Below are 24,347 nucleotides of genomic sequence, written 5' to 3'. Positions count from 1 at the left end.
TGTAATCACACATGATCCATGGTTTCCAAGGTTTCAAACCAAGCACCGAGTCTTAACAGGAGGCTTTTACAAAAATAACCATTTATTGATTGATTCAAACCCACACTCAACCTCTGACTTTGCAACTATTAATCAGGGATTATGCAAATGTAAAGAACGCGCGTGCACAAAAACACTTGGCTCTTATTATTAAACTTGAACATCGCATGGCAGTTGAAACGCAGCCCCACCGGAGCACTAATCTCCCATTCTCCCCTCTCCCTTTTGTTTTTTATCGGTCGTGTTTTTCTTTTTCTTTTTTTTCCTCCCCTTCTCCTCCTTTTTTTTTACGCCGTGTTCTGCTGGGGACTTGTGAATGGCAGCCAATGGGAGGGTTGAGTCCCCTCAGCCTTTCAGCCTCCCTGACATCCACAGCGAGAAGTGATGCAGCGCGACTGAGACGCGCAGTTGAGGTGGAACAACGGGCAACAAAAGCTGCAGTGAACGGATACACTCGGCTCCGACGTGCGCCTCCACAACCCGGGGAAAAAATATCCTCCTAGAATAAACTTCATTATAAGGTGAGCGGCTCTTTTGCCTTCAACTTCTGTCCGCTGTGGAAAATGCTCTCATTTGTGGCACATTTCGCCGCCCGAGCAGACAACACTTACTACTTCTTCTTCTTCTTCTTATCTTTCTGCGGCGTTTTGAATTGTCCGAGCCGGGTTATTCTGGGCTGCTCTAACACACATATTAATGCGAAAAATAGTTGCTTATATAAGAGCTTCATCTCTTCTTGTGTACATTGTAATGAAATCGCTAGCGGAGCAGAATCCAAACGCGCTAATTATTGGAATGGCTCCGGGCTTTGAATTGGAAATGAGTTTGAATCGGAAGTTATTAATGTCCACAGCCGATTCATTCAACTTATATCGGGGGGTCAGTAGACTGCAAACGGGCTCATCAACTTTTGTATTCTGTTAAACGGCTCCGTGCGTAATTCTCATTCATGTGCCGATGTAAAAGGCAACGTGCCCCTCCGGTACAGAGGTCCTGCTCGACGCAGTACGCTTTGCCCCGCCGCGCAGGAGAAGTGATGCGGGCCCGAGCTCCTCTAAACGCACCTTTGCCTTATTTTATTCTAAAACTTCAGGCCTCTCTAACGCTCTATTGAATCAATCAGTGGATGTTTTTTCCTTCCCCTCCCTCCCCACCGATGATCTTGCTGCAGCCAGTGGCAAATCCACGGGATTGCGAATCGATGCAGGTGGGACAGCGTGCTCCGATAAAGGCGGATGACTGTCTATCTGTGGTTGCCTGCAGTCGCGCTGTGATGCCCTGCTGCCTTTTTTGTGCTTGCTGTTAAAAAAAGGAAAGGCCTTTCACCCGATTTCTTTTTTTTTTTTTTTGATTTGGGTGTGGAGGGGGGAAACAGTCCTGGAGTTGACTCAAGTTTGCTAAAACAACATGTCCTCTAGCGTTATTGACTACAAGATGATATCAGTGATGTGGCTGTGAATATTTAATGGGGCTCGCTGAATAATGCAGGGCAGGGCTATAAAAGAATTAACTTGGCTCCTTTACTCAAAAGTTGCAGGTATTGACAGAGGGAAGGGAGCAGAGGTGTGGTGAATCTAACTGGACTGTGCAATCTTGAAAATTGAATTTAGGAGAAAGTTTTACTGTCCTTCCTGTTGCCTGCAGATTGCTCCATGGTAGTTACTGCACTGGCTCAATGTAAGCCTGAGGTAATATGCCTGAAGGCGGCCAAGAAGTTGTTTGGGGGTGTTTTCAAACTACCCAGGGGATATTCCACAATAATCACTCCTCTGCGCACATGCTTTTTAAATTACAAACAAGGACTTGTGAGCATCAGGGGAGATTGGGCAACCATGTAGGCTCTGAGAACGAAGCTTTACATTTGTAGAGGGTAGGTTAACTTCGCTGCTTGTTTTTCTTTCTGTTTTTTTTAATTGGAACAACTTCCTGCTTGTTTTTAGAAGGCAGAGAGCAGCTTGGTGAACAGAGATTGTCTGAACCAGAACAGGTTTTGTGGTCCAGGTTTTTCATACGCTGGTTTTGAAGTTCAGAGATGAAAGGGACAGAGTAGAATCTGTGGCTGATCAAAGTCATACAGAAAACACGGCAGGTACTGAATATTTAAAGGCTCTGCAAATAGAGTTCCTGTGTGTGTGTGTGTGTGTGTGTATGTGTGTGAGAGCATGTGTGTGGGGAACATACAGTACAGCAGTGTGTTTATGGTCCGAGCTGTGCAAGCCCTTCGTATGAAGACATGCAGAGAAACACTGCAGAACTGATTTGACAGGCAGGGGAATAGACACATCAGAGCCATCTGCATGTTTTAAAGCAGAGCTCAGATTACAATAGACAGTCGCTCACATTTCATCTTTCTCTTCTCCCAAATATCTTCACTCCGCGGGTCATGTGCATCAGCTTAGGGGATATTCCAAAAAGCTGGAGTCTCAATCTGCTGGCCGGCTTCAGCCTGTCCCTGTGAGCGGTGACGTCACAGGATGGTGGGTTTACCCGACGGCCAGACGATGTTGACCGGTGACCCGAGTTGATTACATTATTTGTGCTCCAGATGGGCAGCATCATTTTGATGTGTCCTGCTCATAATATTGAGCGTTTCTAGTCCTCTCTTCAGCAGCATCTGGAGCTAATAAAATCATATCCCGGTGGCCGGCGCTGAAGCAAACTCCAATCCCCTATGGGAATGTCTATGGCCTTCTCTCCTCCTCCCATGTGTGCGCTTGGGTACTTGTGGACATTTGTTGAGCCTGCGTGCACAGCGAGTGGCTCTAATACGTATGTGCTTCGCTTATGAATGTTTGTGGCAGAGAGCACCCCTGGGCATTGTAGTTCACTAGATGCACCTTGATTGTTTGAGTGCATTAGTCACGGTCTGCATGATGTGATAATAAATCATGACGTTGTTTGTACTGCGTGTGTTACGGGATTCCTCCTAAGATTTTCTTGTGCCAAATATTTATCTGGAGTTGCTACTGTCAGTGCCAGCCAACTGGGCTTCCTTCCTTCCTTTCTTCTCTTCTTTTTCTTTTCTTTTTCCAGAACAATGCCCCTGCTGTACAGCACAGACTTTTGCCTAGCCACTTGGTGACGAATGGCGGATTTGACTTTTCTTTTTCTGCCCCCCCTACAGTGACATTGTCTTTTATTTCTCGAGGCGTCTTGTGACCATTAGAGCAAATTTCCTGCAGGCACAATGGCAACTTAATAACTGCTCCTTACTAATGAGACAGATTCCCTTCAGAGACGCCTATTTACGGAGCAGTCAGAACCATAATTGCACAGAAACCAAAATAAGGAAAGACATATTTCTCAACCACCAACACATAGAGACAGAAACCGTGCTGCCTATTTCTAGTTAAATCCACTATTGGCGGGGGCCAGCGTCACCTTCTCTCCGAAGGTCAACCTTAGTCCTAGATTGAATTTGCTATGACTAAAAAAGACATTAGAATTAGACGGGATACGTTTAAGCCATGGCGAGGCTGTTTCTCGACAGGTTTCAGCAAAAGGGATTTGAGAGCTGGACGGAGGCCAGGAGAGTAGAACGTCGCTGTAGAGTCTGCCTAAATCCCCCAAAAAGGCCTGTTTTGCTCTCTGTGTGCTGAGAAGATAAATACACACGGATCAGACAATTTACACCTCACTTAACAATGGGTAATTATCTCTCCCTGCTTTGTGCGGGAGAACACCAATTACACAAAAATATACTCATAAATCTATTTTCAAAGTGGTAAGACAGAGATATGAAGCATATGCTGTGTGAGAGTACAACCCAGTCTCCAGAAAAAAGGTTGGCACTGCACATTTCTGCGAACAGCAGATACATCACATCTTTACATTTTCATGTAGCAGATATGTTGCAACTTCACATTTCTTTATTTTTCAACAGTGCTTTAATTAGGATGTGGTTAGGTTTTGGCACAAAAGCCATCTGGTTATGGTTAGGAAGAGATTATGTTTTGGCTTAAAACTACTGCTTTTGTGGCAATATTCCCTTGTTGAAAAACAGTGACAGGTTACAAAAGAACCCAAAGTTTGCTGGCTCAAAATCAACTGCTTTTGATGGCACCATGTTGTAAGGAAAGACAGCAATGTCCTGTGAAAAAACATTGTTTCTTGAGGCATTATCACCGGTGGAAAAACAGCGACTGGTTGCTAAAAAACCCATGTTTGGTGGCTAAATGACGCTGCAAACACAGTGATGCTAAAAACAACTACCTTTGATGGCAGTACCCCAGAAGGAAACACAGCGGTGCATCACTGAAACAACAAAAGCTTTTTGTGGCACTAAATCTGGTGGAAAAACAGCAATTAGAGAGGGGTCACAAAAAAAAATCCATGTTTGGTGGCTAAATAGCCGCTGGAAAGTCAGGGATGACTCATTAAATTAAACATTTTTTTGTGGCACTATCTCCAGTGGAAAAACAGCAACAGGTCACTAAAAAGCACCCATGATTGGTGGCTAAAAAGCGACCGGAAAGTCAAGGATGACACGCAAAAAAAAAAACAACCACTTTTTGTGGCACTATCCCCGGTAGAAAAACAGCCACATGTCCCTAAAAAAAACAGTGAGGGATCACAAGAAATGAACATGTTTGGTGGCAAAAAGCTACTGGAAAACCGATTGGTCACAAAAAGTTTGGTTGGCTAAAAAGCGGCTTGAAATGCAGCAATGACTCCTAAGACAATGGACAATCCCAGAAGGAAATGCAGTGATGTCTCAGTGGAAGAAAAAAGCAGTTTGTGCCATTATTCTTGGTGGAAAAAAGCCATTAGTGAGGGGTTACTAAAAGAACAGAACCAGTTTTGTGTGTTGGTCTTGGACAGTGGTCCACAGTGGTCTTGCCAGATGTCTGGCCTAGGTGTCACTCCATCCACCATCCCTTCCACCTCCCGATGACAAAGTCAGCTGACATACAACATCACTTTATAAAGGCTGTCACGATACATATGAAACATACAAATGTAAGGTATTCATGGTTTGCAGAAACATACAGTGCCAACATTTTCTACTGGCGACTGGGCTGGAATGTATAGAGCTGGATGAAGCTGATAGTACACAGTGCATGGCTTAAGAGCGGCGATAAGAGAAGAGTCCAGCTTTATACAGTATGGCACACTAGGACGGATGTGACTATGAAATCACTTAGATTCATGTCTTTGGGGTGGGAGACAGTAAATTGCTGCCAATGTTGAATAATGCAGTCTGCCAACAGCTTTTTTTCTCCTTCTTCCCCCTCAAACTGTGGCTTGGCTCCACAGCTTTTCTAATTATGAAGTGGCTGAGAGATAGCTTCACAACTCCGATACTGTGGTGGTGAGCAGAAGCTGGCCGAATAGCAATCTAACTGAATTACCAACAAAGCCTGACAGACTTGTGGAGTTTAGTGAACATATTTGCAAAAGTAACATCCCCACCTACCTATTCAGTCACAAAACGTAGACACACACGCAGATGAACACACATTTTGAAGTATAGGCACACACAAGCACACACAGGCACAAATGCAAGCAAACAAACACGGTACAAAGAGTGAAGGTGTACAGTTCTCCGCACGCTTCTCAGCACAATTTAACAAGATATATTAGTCACCCAGGAGGCAGCGGAAAGCCAGGCATCCACAGTGTACAGCAGACTGCAGTCTGACAGTGGGAGATAGTGATTTACAACAAAGCCCCGTAGACCATGGCACAATTTCAGAGTTGCCGAAATGACACTGGTAAAGCAGGGGCATGAAAGTATATCCACCAGCCACGTCTCATTTCTTACACCATTTGCCCCAGGAAGGGGAGGGAGGAGAAGGAAGGGGCAGATGACAAATCTGGTATTGTAGCTACCACACAATGCGGAGTTGAGCCTGGGAGTCGAATTCTGTTTGGGTGTCATCTAAAATGTGAGCAGAAAAACTAGAAGGAAGCCACCCTCAAGGACGTCGAACATTCCCTCTTTCTTAAATTTAAGGTGAAATCGATTTCTTGACCCTGCGAGTGTAACGTTAGGGTTTGGATTGGATTTGGAATTAAATCTCTGTATCCAATATGTGGGGGGGGGGGGGGGGCAATAATCATCTAATAGTGGAAATCACAGATCCAGATCACTATCAAAATCTAATCAACTGGTCCTTGGCTCGAGGCTGATCTCCCCACCAAATTTCATGGAAATTTGTGTCATGATTTTTTCCGACACCCTGCTCACGTCCAGATTAACTCACAGAGGTGACAATACAACTTCCTTAGCAGAGGTAAAAAATGTAAAATGAAGAATGAACTTGATCAAAAATTAGTCTTTAAGATGCTCTCGCATCTTGCTTGCATAGATTTTATGCCCTGTGGGGAAAAGTACGCGCTGCAATGATTAATCGTTTAGTCGTCAGCTATTAAATTAAACACCAACTAATTTGATAACCCATTAATCAGTTTAAGTTTTTCAGGAAAAAAAGTTAAAATTCTCTGATCTCAACTCTTAATGTGAATATTTTCTGTTTTTTTTAACTCCTCTGTGACACAACTGTATGGCAGGTGAATGTTTTTATAACTCACCTGTTTACGTGTTATTAAATCTTAAAGTGACACATAAATAAGGGCGTGGCCACAATATGCCGATATTTTCCAACTCATTTTGGCTGATTGCCAATTTCCACCTAATTGCAGAGAACACTGAGTCTCTCTTGTAGCGGAATTATCATATTGTTTTGCCTAATCTTAATGTGATGGCCCACTGGCAGGTGTAGACATTAAATACATTTTTTTTTTTAAATAAACATTCACTGGGCAACTTGAGTTACATGTTAAACATGCTGTACTTATTTTTATTCAACATTTTCAAATAAAACTGTGAAATCCATCCTCCTTTAACGGCCCTGGATGATGCTCTCCTTTAGACGCTCCTGACAATAAAACCAGGGCAAATCTGACCTATTTCCGCTAATTAAAGTCACATAATTAAAGCATCCTCTTATGGGCCTGTTACATGGGCAGAAATGGTCATGTTGGGCTGATGCCGATATCTGCAGATAACGACGACCTACTAGTCTTATCAAGCATCCCTACTGTGAGGTGTCTGCATGTATGGAACTACTAAAACTTGAGAGAAAGTTATGTAATGTTAGTATAGTGATAGGAAAATATGCTATCTTTAGGAAAAACTTTTTCAGTTCATTGTCACAGTCAAAATGGGGAATTCTGTCTAAGTTTCCATCCTTCAACCCTAAGTAAACGATCAGTTTTTATTTTAGAAAAAAGTGTGTTATTTCAGTTTCCCCTAATCTGGTCATCTGCTCCTCTTCTACCGTATGTTATCCTACAGGGCAGAAAAAAAACATCCCAAATGTAACGTCTTGTATGATGTGTGTGTTTTGGTCCTGGCTCGAGGTAGCTAGTGCAGGAGGAAGAGTGTGAGTGAGTGCAGCAGACAGATCATGTCTGCAGGTCCTGCCTTTCCCCTCTAGTTGGATTCCTGTCTGTGCAAAGCCCAGAGGCTTAACTCTGGCTGCAGTAAGTGGACTGAGGAACGCTAAACACTGTCTGGGGGAAGGCTGCTGAACATGACAGCCAGTTAATAAGTGTATGGAAGACGAGCAAGTGCATGAAGGAGTGAAGGGGGGGGGGGCAACATTGTCTGTCTGACTTTTGAGACTTTTGTGAAAGCAAAGGGAAGGAGAGGGGAGGATTGGTCAGGAAAAGGGGGGGATAATATTGACTGTCGGATGACGAGAGGGTAATAGGAGATCAGAGAGTCCAGCCACAGGACAAGGAGCATTAGCGCCTGACTGGAGTACAATGAAGACAGAGTCGGCGGTGAAGGGAAAAGGGTCGGGTTGTGGATAAAAGAAGGGGAGACTTTGGGAGAACGTTATGCTTGTTCCAACTAGAGAGAGGTATGGCAAGAGAGAAGGCGATAATGATGCTTACTTTACTCCTGCAAGGCAGCCGCAGTGAGAGCTGTCAGCTTCAGGCAACACTGGCTGGTGGGACGCTGCTGGGATGCCACTTGGTATGTTAACCCCCCAGACATCCCTGACAGTATGTGATAGATTACAGGTGTGTGATTACATCTGTGTGTATTTGTTTGCAAGTGCGAGGAGAGATGGTGATGCCGTCGAGGCTGTTTGTGGGCCTTCTGTGCGTGCGTGTGCATATTGAGGTGCGCCTTTGTGTGACTTTTAGCGTGTCAATTTTTCTTGGCAGCGGTGAAAGCAGAGTGATGTGATTTTCCCCTCTAACAGCCTCCAGGAGTAATGATCCAGGTTATTGCAGATGACGTGTAACACCTCAACCCAGCGGACATCGGCGCTGCAAAAACCTGTCCTCGTAGGTTAGGCTTCAGGGAGAGTGTTGTCTTGGTGGCAACGTAGCGCACACAATTCCTCCGTCTCCCAAACCTGTCACCTTCAGATGGGCCCCTCCCTCTGTGGATAATGGTCTCCTGTCTATGTTGTGAATGATATCTGGACTCCATTGTGCACCCATTTCCTCCGCTGCGCTATTGTCCTGCAGAATGCCTTTGTGAGTTTTTCTTTTTTTCCTCCATCGAGGTACAATGTGCAAGCTGTATTCTAAGGTGCTGTAAATGAACAGGCAAACACATCAGCAAAGGTCCTATTTACTTTCAATCCCCAGAGTGAAAAAGAGAGGTTTCTGCCATTGTTCTGCTACTTCTCAAAACATTAGGATGGTTCATTGTGAAAGAGAGAAATAAAAAGACCTCCCGCACAAACTACCTGGCGAATCAAAGCGTGCGGGGACTGTATATTCCTCAGGGAAGGACACAATACAAGCTTTCTGCAGCAACATGGGACACACAGTAATAACAGCGCAGTACTGTGCTGGGCTGAATAATTCCCAGGGTGTCTCTCAGACAGTGGGGAAAACCTGTCCCCTTTGAGAAAAGGTCATTCTTTGAGAACCCCAACAGCTGAACACTGTGCTCTGACATGAATAACTGACAAACGGATGTGTATGGGTCTCACAGGCCTCCAATTACTGTTTCACGCCGCTGTCCATCAAAGACAAATGGGGCAGGACCTGCCAGAGGACCTTCAAGTTGCTGGAGCAGGCAGCCCCTGCGCCAGAGGAGCTGCAAGCGCTCTGCAATAATTGAGTTTGATCTAATGAAGGTAATGCCAAACTTGGGTTATTGTTTGCCTGAGGACAATGCAAAAGAGTTGAATTCGTTGTTGGGAAAGATGCCGGGGGAATTTCTTTGAAATGGAAAAATTGCATTAAACATTCCATTTGTATTAATTATATTGTGCCTCTTATTAACATTGGCACGCTGAGCAGCAGCAGCAGTGCTGCCGGTAGTATTGGGCTTAAAGCAGCACTCCAAGCAATAATATTAGAGGCAACCATCCATGCCTGAGGCGTACTGAAACTGCCTGTGATGTCACTGAATAAATGACTATAGCTTTATTCTGAAGCATTGTGTCTAGACCTTTGGTCCTATGAGACATCAGTCACTCAAGTTACTCACCACTAGATTCAATTAATCATAGCCTTAATTCAATCGGATGGTCGGGCCTCCCAGCTGTAAGCCTCTAAGTGGGTTTTAAGAGAGCCGGAGTCTGCTGGTGTACAGTCCTCCATGCAGGAGCTGAAGGGCTGCCTGTCTAGCAGGGATTTAATGACACTCCAGGGGTCAAGGGTTAGACTCACAGAGGCAGGTGGAGTGGTTACTTGGGTCTGGAGTGAATGTGCAAACACAAATACGTAAGCACACACTTGTGCATTGGTGCAAACGTGCAAAAAAAAAAAAAAAAAAGGTGGACCTGTGTATTCACTCATCAGCTTCCACCACAGACATGAGGAAGTAAGCGGATGTGTGTATGTGCGGGCACACACGGAATACAATGTCAGAACTCGACCTACAGTAGCAGAAGCAGACACTTGTGAAATGCAGTGTGGATCTCCTCAGTCTCATAAATAATGGACGTTGGCGAAGCATCTGTCAACTTTTCTGTCAACCCTGTTCCAGATGGGAGTCAGACAGGCCAGGCCGGAGCAGCGTGTTACATACACATAACAAACCTCCATCCAGTGTGTCTTAACGCACCCGCGCCCTGTTTACATCAGCACACTGACACCCGTGCTCACCTACACGCTTCAGCCTATCTGCTGATTTATTAGGTCCTGCACCTGGCTTCCCCCAGCGTTTCTTCTTGGACCTGCTCACCACACACACACAAATTTAATCATTGCGAGAAAAAAAGTGCAAGCGTGCTCCTAAGACCTCCCCTTGGTTCGATAAATAAAAGTAAAAAAAAAACAACATTCTGTTCTATCTAAACACACAAAGCTCTTCGAGTAAACGCATCAGTAGCACCTCATCACACAGCGGTGGGGAGATGGTAAACACACACCTCCAGCGCCTTACATGTTTGTTGACTTAAACATGGCACCGCTCACTTAACACTAAACACTCGCTGTGAGTTCCTTCCCAACGTAGCCACAGAGCTGTGCGCCCACTAACTTCCTTGACAACCTGGCTTTGAGAAATCTGGGTGTGTTGTCCACGGGCACAAGGCCAGGGAAAGGGACAGCGAGCAAACAAATGAGCGAGTTCTGAGGGGGTTTGCATCTCGGAACGAGTTTCGGCAGCGGCTCGGTCTCTGTCTTGCTTCCCTTCCCCTCTGGCAGCTGGGTGGTAGGATGAGTGGATCGGGTGCTGCCGGGTGGCGGTTACTGTACGGTTGCTTTATGGACTAAAGCACCGTCTTCCCGGCCTTGTCGTAATAGAGGATTCAGCTCATAAAGCAGCATCATGATTTGCAATAAGCAGAGTTAGGGGAGAGTAATGAAGGTGTAAATCAACTGAGCCATTCTTTTTTTTTCTTCTTCTTCTTTTAATCTGACATTGGCAGTCTCTCTCCCTCTCACTCCTTTCTCTTCGTCCGCTCCCCCCCTTTGCTCCCACCCCCCCCTTCTCTCTCCCTTTGCAGTAATGGAAAGCCTGGCACTCTGTAATAAAGCAGAGTGAACAGCAGTATTAGTAAACAGTCTCCGCAATCATTCAGCCAAGTCCAACTCCTTTATTTTGTGTGCGTGCGTGTGAGGTGTTTTATACCCCCGTACGGTGTTCGGGCTGTGGGCGTGGGGGCTAATGAATGAGGATGGAATGAGGAGTATTTAATTCCAGTCTGAGAGGGAGCGGCAGGGACTATTTGTTGGGCCTCCTCATAAGAACGCCTTTGTTTTCATTTTTTCACAGAGGTTCTGAACAAAAAGCCTTTTTCAGAGGCAGCATTGGGAATGTAGATGCAAATTTGCTGCATACAAGCCTCGCAAAGAAGGGAATAGGACCACACAGCCAACAAGAGGGCACCAGGGCTCGCCTCTCTCACTGCCCTTCCCTTAAATAAAGACGTCATCCAAATTTTGAAATGGAGTTGGATTGGAAGCAGTCATCAAAAGAGAGGGGTCCAATACTCCTGAGTTAAAATGCCTGGCTGGGAATCATGTTAAAATTTCCATTCCTCGCTCCAAATCGATCGTATGGGTCCCTGCTCTCCAATATCCATGGTCACCTTTGCTATAAAGTAGGGTATTACTTCTTTAATGCAGTGCGGTTTCGTTCTGTGACCAGTGAGGAGAGGAAGGAAAAGGAATGTATCTGGCGACCTCAAACACAAAGAAATGATGGCTGAGGATAATGAAAGAAAGTGGCCTGAATTTTCAATACACATATATATCGGTTCATGAGCAAGATTAGTTGCTTGAAGTCCGCCCATGACATCGGGTTGAATTATTTTCCTCGTCTGCCTGTTTAACTCCAGGTAGCCTCCGTGGACACGTTAATGCAGTATTGATTGTTTATCTGTAATAACACCGTGCTGTTGCTGCGCTGGCGACAACAGGGGAGGAAGGAGGGGGGCACAAGAGGGTTTGGGGATAGAAAGGAGGGTGGTGCGGTGGTGATAGATAACGCACTATACCCTCTTTTGACTGGTGGCTGGCGATTTTGAATCTGGGGGTAAAACGAGGTGGCTGAACATATCCTATCTGGCAATAGTCCAAGTGTGAAATGGGAAATAGAAACTGGGGTGAAAACGTCAGTGCAATGTGGCCGCCGCTCGATAAGGCTGTCTCCTGTCTCCGAATAATTCAATCCCCTGCTCCGACCATTCTGGTAACTTGCCGGTGCCAAAGCCGGCGTCCACCCACTCTCTGCCCCTGGGCCCGGAGCCCATATGGCCAGCTACAGTGTCTCTCCGTGACCTATGGCCAGGCCTGTTGTTCAGCCAACCCCCCCGAGGAGCTTGGTAATTACAAATAAGCTGGAAGTCACACCAGCCACGAGAAAAGGTGAGTGTGATTAAAGATGTGTGTACAGCAAAGTTCAAGGGGTGCTCCAGTGGCATGCCAGCGTATTGAATCGTGTGTCTCGGCAGTGCTCGGGAATCAAATGCTAACCTGGATCAATCAGGCTTCTTTGTTCATTAGAGTTGTCCGTTCCCAGGAGTGGCAATAAAAAAACAGCCCATCACAGCGCTCATTTCAATGATGAGGCTGCTGTCCCTCAGGGATAACTAGCCGAGGTAAATAAACATGAGTCACAGTTAAGGTCAGAGGAGATCATGGCCGTCTGTTGTTCATCTCAGACAACGCCCCGATCCCTTTTGACGTGCCTGGATTGAGGACGGTGCAGAAATATCCTTATTTTAGCAGCAATACTCAGTGGTGTCCCCAAGAGGGGGCCGGGGGGGGGGCATGGCCACTCTGATACAATTGCTGGTCCCCCACTGTCCCCCTTGCTAAAATAATTGGAGGCTGACACGGCTGTCTTTAAGAGGCCGTTGTGCGCTCGTGGAGGTAATGGTATTTTGTGAAAACTAGACAGCTTAAGGCATCCGTGGCACCAACTGTGTTGGCATAACTTGTCAGGAAGAAGGTAAATAGTGCTCCAAATTAAGGCTTACTTTTGGAGAGGGAACAACTGGCATGGCCATTTTCAAAAGTCCCTTGTACTCTCACCTTAAGATATCTGAATGAAAATGGGTAAACCCTAAACTTGAGAAAGCTTCCATCCATCCATCCGTCCGTCCGTCCATCCATCCATCCATCCATCCATCCATTCTCATCTGCTTATCTGGGGCTGGGTCGTGGGTGCACCAGGCTGAGCAATGTACTCCAGACATCCCTCTCCCCAGGAACTTTCCAGCTCTTACTGGGGGATCCCGAGGTCCTCCCAGGAACACGTGATGAGATATATAATCCCGTCAGCAATGATGCGGGTGTTGCGCTGTACCGTCATGGTAAAAAGGGAGCTGAGCTCCATTTACAGGTCCAGCTACGCTGTGACCCTCACTTATGGTCATGAGTTTTGGGTAATGACCAAAAGAATGAGATCTCCAATACAAGCAGCCGAAATAAGTTTCCTCCAACGGGTTGCGGGGCTCAGTCTTAGAGACAGGGTGAGGAGCCAGTGTTGAAAGGGGCCAGCTGATTTGGTTCAGGCATCTGATTTGGATGCCTTCTTGGCACCTCCCATTAGATTTTTTCCTAGAACATCCAGCTGGTAGGTGGCTTCGAGGCAGACCCAGAGCAAGTTTAAGAAGGCTTGTCCCAATAAGCTTTTTGTTCCCTACAATCAATGTACACCTTTAAAATAAAACTGTATAATTATTTGTGTTTTTAAGGAAAAGAACAGCCAGCGTATTTGAAGAACAACAAAACACCTAACCTGTGTGGATACATTACACATTTAAACATTCAAAATGTTAACTATACCAGTATCAGTCAATGCACGTCAGATAGTGGTTATGGCTTTTGGTTTTGGTGTGCCACCCCAAGATTTTCAGTGGCCACCACTTTGGAAAATTTCTGGGGGCACCACTGTTAGTATTGCATGATCTTTTCAAAATGTACGGCAAAGAATGAAAAGCCAGCAAATCCCCCCCCTTTCATTTCTTGAGGAGCTTTGCTAACGAAATATGTATTTATACAAGGCATTTGAATTCAGATAGCATCACAAATTGTGTGACTTATTCTTGAATGGCATTCATGCAATTTGTATTATTTTCATTTGTTTTTTATCCCGAGGCTGGGCTGATACCCTGGCAGAAGTCCTGCCTGTGACAAATGGCTTTCTTAACACTCGAATGCCTCAGTGGTTTTAGTTGGGTGCAGTTTGAGAGAATTTTGTCCAATTTAAGAACAGTCAAAAGCCATAGTGTCGGGGCTCGTCTCTAGCTTTTGAGTGTGTGTGAAGACTCCGGTATTAATAATGTAAAAACAGGTGCTCCTAACTGTCGCCGTGTTATTTTATGGTGGGCTTCGAGGAAAGGTCATTAGTCTTAGTCGAGGGGAGAGACACACTGCGTCTGTGCAGCCTTTTATTAGGGCCATATTTTAGGTGTGCAGTGTCTTTGTTTTAGCTCCATGTATTATTTAGTGTTGTGTGACAATTGTGTTTGTAGCTGTCATGCTGCTGACCCACTGCTACAGTCAATATACGCCTGGATGGAAATGTGCTTCCATGTCGTTCCTTCTCATGTAATTGTCACAACGGGAGGCTGAGACGAACGTGGGAACACAACTCCTTCACTGATTTTCAATTCACTGCACCAAGTTTGACCTTTGTGTAGGCCAATCAATGCATCTGCTTCCAGAGACGCACTATTCATTTAAGAAACAGCGGCTGCAGTGTGATCTAATATCCTGGTAGGGCAATATTATCAAGAGGTAAACAACATTATTGATATAGAAGTAACATATTTTAATTCTGTGATTTAATGTGAATAATATTCCTGCATTGATGCAGCTCTGGCCTTTTGCTCCTGATTGTTCAGGGCTAAATGTACAGAAAAAAACAGAGTCTCGTGCTTGACTGCACATGGCACACACAAACACTTGGGAAGCAAACACTGATTTGCATAGAGTCGGAGGCTCCCATAACCACCAGTGTATCACCACAAAGGCCACAGTGGGGAAAGCAGGAAACCGCCAGACCCCTCCATTGAGCCTCCGCCATCCTCCCATCCCTCCCCCCTCTGCCATTGTCAGTGCCTCTGAAGAGAGCTGTGTCAGACCACACGGCGGCTGGTGACAAAACATGTGCTCCGGTGAACACACAGGAAAAGCAAACAACCGAGGATGTCTCATCTGCAAAGGTGTCACCGGATGAATGCCATTAAGCTATTATTTCTTTGCTCTTTATGTGCGAGGATGTCTCATGCCCATTTGTTCTGCCGTCGAGCAAGGATGACCACATCTGTTTGCCACCGGGGTACTAGGCATTATTAATCTTCGCGAGAGGACATTTAGCGAAATCAAACCTCCATTTATTAGCCCCTAGCGCAGGATTGGAGAAACTGGCAAGGGGAGATAATGACTTTAAGCTCCCATTTAGTCAATTAATTCTGAGAAGTGGAATCAGAAACTGCACGCTAAAAAGTGAGAGTCTCTGTTGTTTATGATGGCACAGTTCAAAACCATATTTCAGGGCTGAAAGTCATTATTTGGCACTGGAGCTGGAACAAAATGATGCTGCCCTAATATACTAAGAGAATCTGGAGTGACTTCAGAGAAGAGGGACCCTTTAAAATAATGTGCTGAGAGGGTCCTCTTCAGCTGCTGTGCCGCTCGATGGTAAACACAGCCATAAACACTGGTGCAAGTTCATAGAATCCCATCTTTGTTTTTGTCAAAGTGACAACAGGGAGAAAGAAAAGGGAGTGAGCTGAAAAACAGAGCACTGTGTGGAGAGCTGGCAACCCTCAATTTAGTCCAAGCTGTGGAGACATAAAATCAAGTGCACTAGAGGAAGGGTTACTTCAGGAGCCCTCAGTGGGTTCTAAACTGGGCCACTCCGGCGACGGCTGTTAGAGCTTCGGACTGAGTGATGCAAGCTCTGCTGAATGATGGCACTGTGGAAATAACTAGAAAACAGGGAAAATAGGGGGCTCTCATTGACTTGGCCCAGATTGTATGATTTATATGGGTTATTTGGTATGCATTTGGGCAGCGAGGCAAGGTAATGTGTTTGCAGTGAGCTCTGGAGCAGAGCACTGGGATGAATACTGTGGGCACACCCCTGCCGCTGACAGGGATAGTATGAGCTAATTTGTTTGGATTGCTGTCATTCAGTCAAAGGCACAGTCCCACATCCCTATATGTGATGTATGATCCAGACAATGGTTAAAGGAATATGTCAGCCCCTCATATGATCATTTGCAGATCAATTATTTACCCTGTATTAGGCTGAATTCAGGGAAGTACAACTTTTCTTTTTTTTTTTTTTTGCAATCCTTTACGGTAAATGAAGAATCCAAAAAAGACAAACATTTGTGGTATATTAGGTCACAGGGTTCCCTCAATGTCTTGATGTAATTTTACTGTTGTTAAATTTAACAACAGCAAACCTACATCAAGACATCCATTTACCAGCCTAGTCTGACAACATACTGCTTTAGCATCTGTTCAAGACACATCAGGCTTTCTACAGACGTCAGTGTAAACCCATCATCATCATTACTAGATGCAGCATTAAGAGTGCTAAAGCCCTCATAGAGTGGTTGGGTCCAACAAGCACAGGACTTTGACCCAGGAGACCAGTGTCCGTGCCTTGTGTGAAACTAAAAGTCAACGTTAAGTTGTTTTGCAGATACAGATATCTGCAAAGAAAGTGTCAAGTTTTTCACAGCCCAACCCCAATGTGAAAGGTACAACTTCTGTCTCCTCGGGTTAAAAAACGAACACCGACACTTGTTTTAAATTGAAACAAATGCAGTCTAAATTTGAACATCTTGTATTTACAATGTCACTTTTACACAGTTTCAGAAAAACATATTATATTTTCATGAATCACTTAGATTTCAAATTTGGCTTTTTTTCAAGTTTCATTTCAGCTCAATGTGGTTACACATCAGGCTTCCTACAGACTTCATTGTAAACCCATCCACTTCATTACATACACAACGCATCATAAATAGCGCTAAAGCCTGCATAAGGCGGTTGGGTCTAACAAGCACAGGACTTTGACCCAGGAGACCAGTGTCCGTGCCTTGTATGAAACTAAAAGTCAAGTTTTAGTCAAGATCTGCCAACCACTTTTGCTTCAGAATACAAAAGGAGAAATTTGACAAGTGTCAAAATATGAGGAGCAGGCTCTCAGACATCTTGTACCGTATAATCCAAGTCTCATTTATCCAGTTGTGCCGTATGCTCAGTACCTTGCAAACATATACATTCTAGTCAAAACTGTAATATTAAAAATACTTCTCCACAAACGGCACAATTGCACTACTTGTCTGTGTCCTAGATTGTTTATGTAGAAGTGTTTTAAAGGTCTAGTTTGTAGGATTTCACGGCATCTAGCGAGGGGGTTGCAGAACTAAAACTTCCATAGGAGAACTACAGTGGCTGACATGAAACAGCGAAAGCTATCTCAAGCTTGTGTTTGATGTAGCCATTCTGGGCTACTGTAGAACAACATGGCAGACTCCGTATGTAAATATAAACGGCTCACTCTAAGGTAACGTAAACACGGTTTCTATGATCAGATGATGATAAAACAGTCATCAAAATAGTTATGAATATTATATTCCATTACTGTCAATAGATGGCTCTAAATCCTACACACTGGAGCTTTAAATAGTAATATTTTACCGAAAATGCTTGTGTTATTAAAGTACTGAGGATACAACTGGATAAATGAGACTTGGATTATACAGAACAAGTTGTGTGAGAGTATGTAAAAGGATGTTTTTGATATAGTTTTGCTGTTGTTAAATGTGGACCCCAATGACTTCAGTTCATGAAGAATGTTCACCTTTTTGGATTCTTCGTTCACAGCAGAGGCATGCGGAAAAACCCCCCAAAGTTTTTCTCACAAATTCAGTGTAACACTGTGCGAGTTACTGATATACAAATGATCTTTTGGAGACTGAAGTATTCCTTTAACCACACAGTTCACACTTTGAGGGTTTATACCAACCATGTGTTCTCTTGTGTATTTCTTAATATTTCCTCAGATATGTTACTAGTTTGCAGATAAACATCTAACAACATCCTTTAAATGATATTGTTAGGAATAAGTTGAATGTTGGCAACACATCTTGGAGTGAAACTTAATGTGCTATTTAGAAGCAGAAAGGGGACTTAGAGAACCGTTAACTAAATCTTGGTGCTATTCCAGTGTTGTAGGTTGAATCCTAATTTGGACTAGAGGACTCTGGTGTTTTGCACTACAGCACTGACATTCAGTCAGGAATTTCGGTTCAGCTTTGCATTCCAATTTGACTGGGGATTTTCAGCTGTTTATTCGCCGGCATTTTATGATGATGATTTTTGCCCTCCTCAATCCGTAGACAGTTTTTATTTTCCTTTGTGGTAATATCCCCCATCTGTCTGAAATCTCCTTTTAGTGATCAATTTCCTCGCCTTAATCTGTGAGGCGTGCGCTTTTGTATGTCAGATTGGAGTGCGGGGTGAAGTTATTTTCAAGACAATGCGGCAGTGTGTCTAGACGCTGTTTCTCAGCTAAACAAAAGATCAATATGTATTGACAGGGACTTTTTTTTTTTTGGTGACATCTGGGTCCATTTTGCTGCAAGGACAGGGGACACACACACCGCTTGTTTTTACACATTTGGAGAGCAAACGTTCACCCAGCTACACAGTTTTTAATCATTTGCCATTGGGAACTCGGTTGTGAACCACTAACCCACATGGGCAATAAGACAAATGGAGAGCCCCGGATTTGGGTCGAGCGCACGGTTTTCCCAAACCACACTCTGGGATTTAGCTGTAAATTTCTCCAGCGAGCTGCATAACATGAGTTGTGAATGACACCTACTCTGAGGCTGGGTCCTCTTAACAAACTGAGTCTGAGATGAGGTGTGGAGGAGGACGAGGAGGAGGAGGAAGAAGGGAGGGAGGAGGCCAAAGAGAGCAGAGATGGTGGAGCAACCTGCTGCTGACACCTCTGCACATTAGCCGCCTTTAAGGGTCTCCTTTGTGGATTGTAACATGACCACGTTACCTGTGGCACCGATGCCCAACCCTCCCCATCGCCCCTGCCTCCCTCACCCCCTCTCCTTTTCCTTGCTCATCCCCCTGGCTGACATTCTCCTCTCTCACTTTTAATTGCACCCCCGGGGCTCTTTCTGGGTTGCTGTGGAAGTCTTTGGCTCAACGGGCGCGATAGGGTGCTTTGCTGTGTCGCTCATATCCCTCGTTAGGGAAAAGAAAAAGAAAAACAGGAAGAGAAGGTGGGAGAGGTAGACAGAGGAGAGAAGAGGAGCAGGCCTACTCTAAGAGATCACTCCCAAGTCTAGATTAGGCTAAAATGCCACCCAGGTCATTGCGTGTAACGGCACATGTGTACTGGAAAGGCCATTAGCTGGCCAGATCCAATATGTATTGACAAATGCATTTGTGTGACTCTCTGTGTCCCTGTCTCTATCCTCATGGTCTTGTGTTCGATAAAACCAATAGATACATTTAATAGCTAATTGTCCTGATTCAAAATGTTATCCCAAGCAATTCTTTGAGCATGGAATCACGGAGCATTCGAAAATTGGCAGCAGACACATTAATCTTGCTTACCCAGCACCCAACACAATGCGCAAGTCTTATTGCTCTTTGGCGACTCCACACAATCTGTGACAGGCAATTTAAAGCAATTTACTTTTTTCATTTTTTCATCAAGCATTTTTTTTTAATGCAATTAAATGGCACATGATATGAAGCGAAGACGGGGCAGGCAAGAGAGCGAGACAAAGAGAGAGTGAGTGTGTGTAAGGAGGGAGAAAATAAAGGCAGCCTTGTGCTTGTTGTAAACACTGCCTCTTAACTGGGAGAATATAATTATGGTGTCATGTTCTATTACACACCTTCATTATGACGATGGTGCTCCCTGAGAAAGCGAACAGGGAAAGACGAGACCTGTGGCTCCTTTTCAAAAATCACCTCCAGCGACAGGCGTTGGAGGAAGATGGCTGTGAACAAGAACACACTCTTTCTTTTGGCACTTCTGTCATGGTCACACAGTCTTGTTCCTGCTTCTATTCCTTGAAAGGAAAATTCAGGTTTAATACAACCTGGGTTTGCAGGTTTTTCCATTGGTTTTAGTAACATTATAGTCATCATGTTAATTGCTGGGATCTGGAGACACGGTGACATTGTTACAATAAAATCTGATGGGGCAAGAAGCAGGTTTATTTGAAGGTAAAAGCGAAAGTGAGTGCAGCCGAAATGTCGATAATAATTAGTAATAAAACTGTGTGCCCACAATTACAGCAAGTACGGTGGGTCAAAGTTGAACCAGGACTTCAGTCTGTAAACTGTGATGGATGTTCACAGCGGACTGTTTTTCTCTTTCCAATTTAGTGCGACCAAACTGGGGATTAGTTTAAAATGTGCCTGATTTTCTGACTGCTAGTGTTTCCTGACCTGTCAGACTGCTTCTTAGCGATATTACCAAGTCATTATTGTCATTAATAATCTGAGTAATTAACTTGGTGCCAGTAGATGTGAAGGCCAGTGGGGGAGAGAGGGGTCAGCTGGGACACTTTTGTATTAATATGACTGAAAGACGACTTAAATCGCAATGAAAATATTTTGATTCCTGAACAGATACAAGTGTTTGCAAACAGATTATGTCTTTACAGCCCAATCCAAATGTGAGAGGCATAATTTTGTTAAATGTACAAGGAGTGCATTTTCCCAAGATTCCGCCTTTCCGGGATAAAAAGAAACTGCAACAAAAAATGCAGTCTAAATTTGAACGTCTTGTTACAGATTTGGAATTTGGCTTTCTTTCGACTTTCATTTCAGCTCAATATGGTGGCTACATGTAGCTTATAGGTTTATTGAGGCTATTAAGCTTGTTTTGTTTTGAAGAACATAACAAAACAAAACAAAAACAGAATAACAACAACTTGAGAGTTAATAAAAAGTTAAGTAGTTGTGGCACATTGAAAAATATGCTCAGGGGTTGACATGTAAGTCTGTATGTAGTTCATGCATTTTTGCACTTGGCCTATTAATTAAACCAGTCTGAACCATAGAATGTGTATAAAAAATGGACTACGTGACTCCACTTACCCCAACTGTACAAAACGCCGAAAATATCACAGATAACTGCCACTGCCATCTTGGGCTGGTGACCTCATTTTGAGCCTGCCCATCAGTGATCTCTGCAGCATCAGACCAATCACGAGCAGTGCCATCAACCGCGAGTAGACCAACTGACACACATTGCTGCCAATTATGACATCAAGTTGGCTTGACTTGCATACACAGTAGCGTGATTAGCACTACATTAAATGATAGAAACTATTGTTGAGGTGTACTTTGAGTTTTAAGTTACATGTTCTATCCACTAACGTGGAGGGGGCGGGGTTAATGACCTGTACTGACTGACATTTTGGCTTCACTTTTGGACTTTTGGGGAGCTATGATGTCTTATGTTAACATGTTAACTCATTTAGCAGTTTAAATATCAGGCTAAACATGACTTAAAGCACAAGTTAAACCAAGTTAATTAAATCATTCAACTATGAAAAGCCTTTGTCTTGCTTTTAGTTACTTTTTGTTTATTTGTAACAAGGTAGGAACTTCAAATAATAAATTTCCAACTGTCCCAGGAAAAACAGATACACTTTGAACTAGCTAAATCGGCCAGCACTGGCATCAACAGGCTGACTTTCCAGCAATATGTTTGTGTGTGGCATAACTAAAAACAATATGGTAGATGAAGGCCAAATGTTAATCCACATACTGTAGATTCTCAAACTGTGAATAAAATGTGAGGAATAGTCAGAGGGTCTTCACTTTGAAGTGAAAAGTGAAGGTGTGGCTTAGTATGAGCATAGTTAGTTTTTAACTTGCTAAAAAAAAAGGCATCGTCCCCTGTCCCAACTGACCCCACTCTCCCGTATTACAAGTAAGATCCAAGTCGCAGGAAATCAATAATTCTCTTTAAGTCTCCCTCCATCTTTTCTTCAACTCCACTCTCATACAGTACAACTATAAAGAGGCAGGCATTTTGTCATAGCCACTGGGCTACATGTGGCACCATGGCATTCTTAACCCGCTGTGACATTTTTTGATGTAGCAAAATAAAGCTTTAGCTGACTTACTCCTGGTCGTGGTCCCTTGTCAAGAGAATTATCAGGGCAAGGAGCTGTACAATATGGCTTCCAGGGTATGACAAATGTGGTCAAGGGGCGAACGCTCCTTAGGGACGGCGGAGCCCTCCATACAGTGAAAGCATTAGCTTTCCACAGTGACATTATGAAGAAATCTATTGTAAAGACCAGCTTCCTTGTGCTGGGGGACTCGAGGTAGAAAGCTTCATGAGTCCACCCTAGAGACCGACTGGTATTTCCAACTCCGCTGAAGCCTACAGCAAATCAATAGCTCAAAGTCCCACATGCTCCTCACCAGCGTCAATTAAGTAAATTCATAAAGTCGAGTGCGCTGGGAGTTGGGGGAGGAAAATAAAAAGGGAAATACGAGAGAGAGGGGAAGAAAAAGCTGGGAAAAAAGCATCCAGTCATGTAGCAAATTTGGATAGGAAACAGAGCTTCTGCCATGAGAGTTGCGGCTTAGAGAAAGTACAGAGTGGTGGTCTGAGAGACTATTTCTCTACGGGCGTTATTAAGAAGCCTGACAGTCCATCTCACTTTCACCTGCCTCCATCAGCACACGCACTGTTGACCCGGGAGTCTTTTTTTTCCCCCTCCCCGTGCTGAGCCAGGCAGAGGACACATGCAAAGTGACTGGCTTTCAGCGAAAAGCCCAGCGATAATGCATATCAGCTCAGGTCTATGCAAGCAAAGTAGGCAGCAGCAGGGGGATGGGGAAGTGGAGGCAGGAGGGGGAGAGTGGGGTTGTGCTATAAACTGCAACGCATGAGGGAAAAGAGAAAGAAGGGACCTAACCCCCAGCTTCAACCGCCCGCAATTTGCCTCATAAGGGGAAAGCAGGGCATGCCTTGGCTGCCTCTGGAAGACAGGTAGCGTAATGGATGGGCCAGTCTCCCAGCCTGACTGCTGACGCTGCTCTGACAGGACGTTTCTACCTCTCCTTCACTCCCTCTCTCCCCGTTTGCCCCTTAGTCTTGTCACGGTAACTACATCTGATTTCAAAAACTTTCAGCAAGTCTGTTTGTGAGATGCTGAAGTTCCACTTCAGCACCACATCTCGAGGGCGTAAACAAACAGCGGGATTTGAATTTGTTTAAAGAATAGCAGAAGTTCATTAAGACAGTTTGACGTCATCTGGTTTGGCCCAGAAACTCCCTGTCATCCAGCAAAGCAGACATGCAACCATCCGCTCTCAATTCAAAAACAATAGCACCAGCTGCACTGACACAAAAGCAACCTGAAGAGTGGACTGTTGGGAAACTGAAGAGGTGGCTACTCGTTTGAAAGGCTAAGATTATCTGTAAACTGTACAAAAGTAAATAATGTTAGTCAAAAATAATGATCATTCTCTTTTTCCACCTACTCAAATGCAGGAATTTGGAGATTTTCCCATGTTTTATAATTGTAACCTGGCAGAGAAAACTAGGCAAAAATACATTAGTTGCAGACCTAAAAATGATGTACACAGAATACAAAGAGCTAACTAGCAAATAAACGAGCAAGGATGTTGTTTTCTACACCTTCCCACCAAATGAGCTCTGATTCTTGAATTATCCAGCGAACCAGCCTGCATTTCCACCAGTTTTGAGCAAAACCTCTGTAATCTTTGAACAACTCACACAGGAAGTAAACAGCAGTAGCAAGGTGGCAGATTGCACTGATTACCTGCAAGCTTTAGTTCTGTTTCTACAAATATCTGTTGTTATCCAAAAAGAGCATTGACCAACTGTTAATGTTGAATGACACTGAACAGTGGTTCTGAAATAGTGTGTCGTGATGCAAATTTTAATGTCAGAGTGGGGCTGCCCATGACAGGCGCTCCGAGCAGTTGGGAGGTTTGGTGCCTTGCTCAGGGGCACTTCAGGAGTGCCGAGGAGGTGAACTGGCACCAGCTACCAGTCCATGCTCCATATTTTGGTCCATACAGGGACTTGAACAGGTGACCCTACAATTACCAACCCAAGTCCCTATGGAGTGAGCTACTGCCACCCAGTAGCATTGACTGTATCAGTATGTTGGCAAACTCTACCTAAAAAATGTAATTTAATTAAAAAATTCTTCACAGGGAACTTATTTGTCGCCGTCCATTTGAGGGAATCACAAGTGTGTGACACATCACATTATTTTGCATTGTCTTACATCATTTCCTGTTTAAATGGATGTTTCATTGGTGCTTTGATGTAATTTTAAAAAGTTGAAAATTGATTCTTGAATCATTTTGTT

At 44.2% G+C, this 24,347-nt stretch overlaps 1 protein-coding gene across 1 annotated transcript in view; it reads left to right on the top strand.

The window, feature by feature from the left end:
* The first annotated feature begins 214 nt into the window (after positions 1-214).
* The window catches only part of LOC125881764 (cadherin-6-like), an 86,572-nt gene continuing 62,439 nt past the window's right edge, over positions 215-24,347 (top strand). Inside the window, exon 1 of the mRNA XM_049565078.1 lies at positions 215-560. The gene's annotated coding sequence lies outside the window, so the exon portion shown is untranslated. The remainder of the gene's footprint in view (positions 561-24,347) is intronic.

The sequence above is a fragment of the Epinephelus fuscoguttatus genome, linkage group LG21 (assembly GCF_011397635.1).
Source record: "Epinephelus fuscoguttatus linkage group LG21, E.fuscoguttatus.final_Chr_v1".
Taxonomy (NCBI): Eukaryota; Metazoa; Chordata; class Actinopteri; order Perciformes; family Serranidae; genus Epinephelus; species Epinephelus fuscoguttatus.
This window is presented reverse-complemented; position numbering and strand designations above follow the sequence as displayed.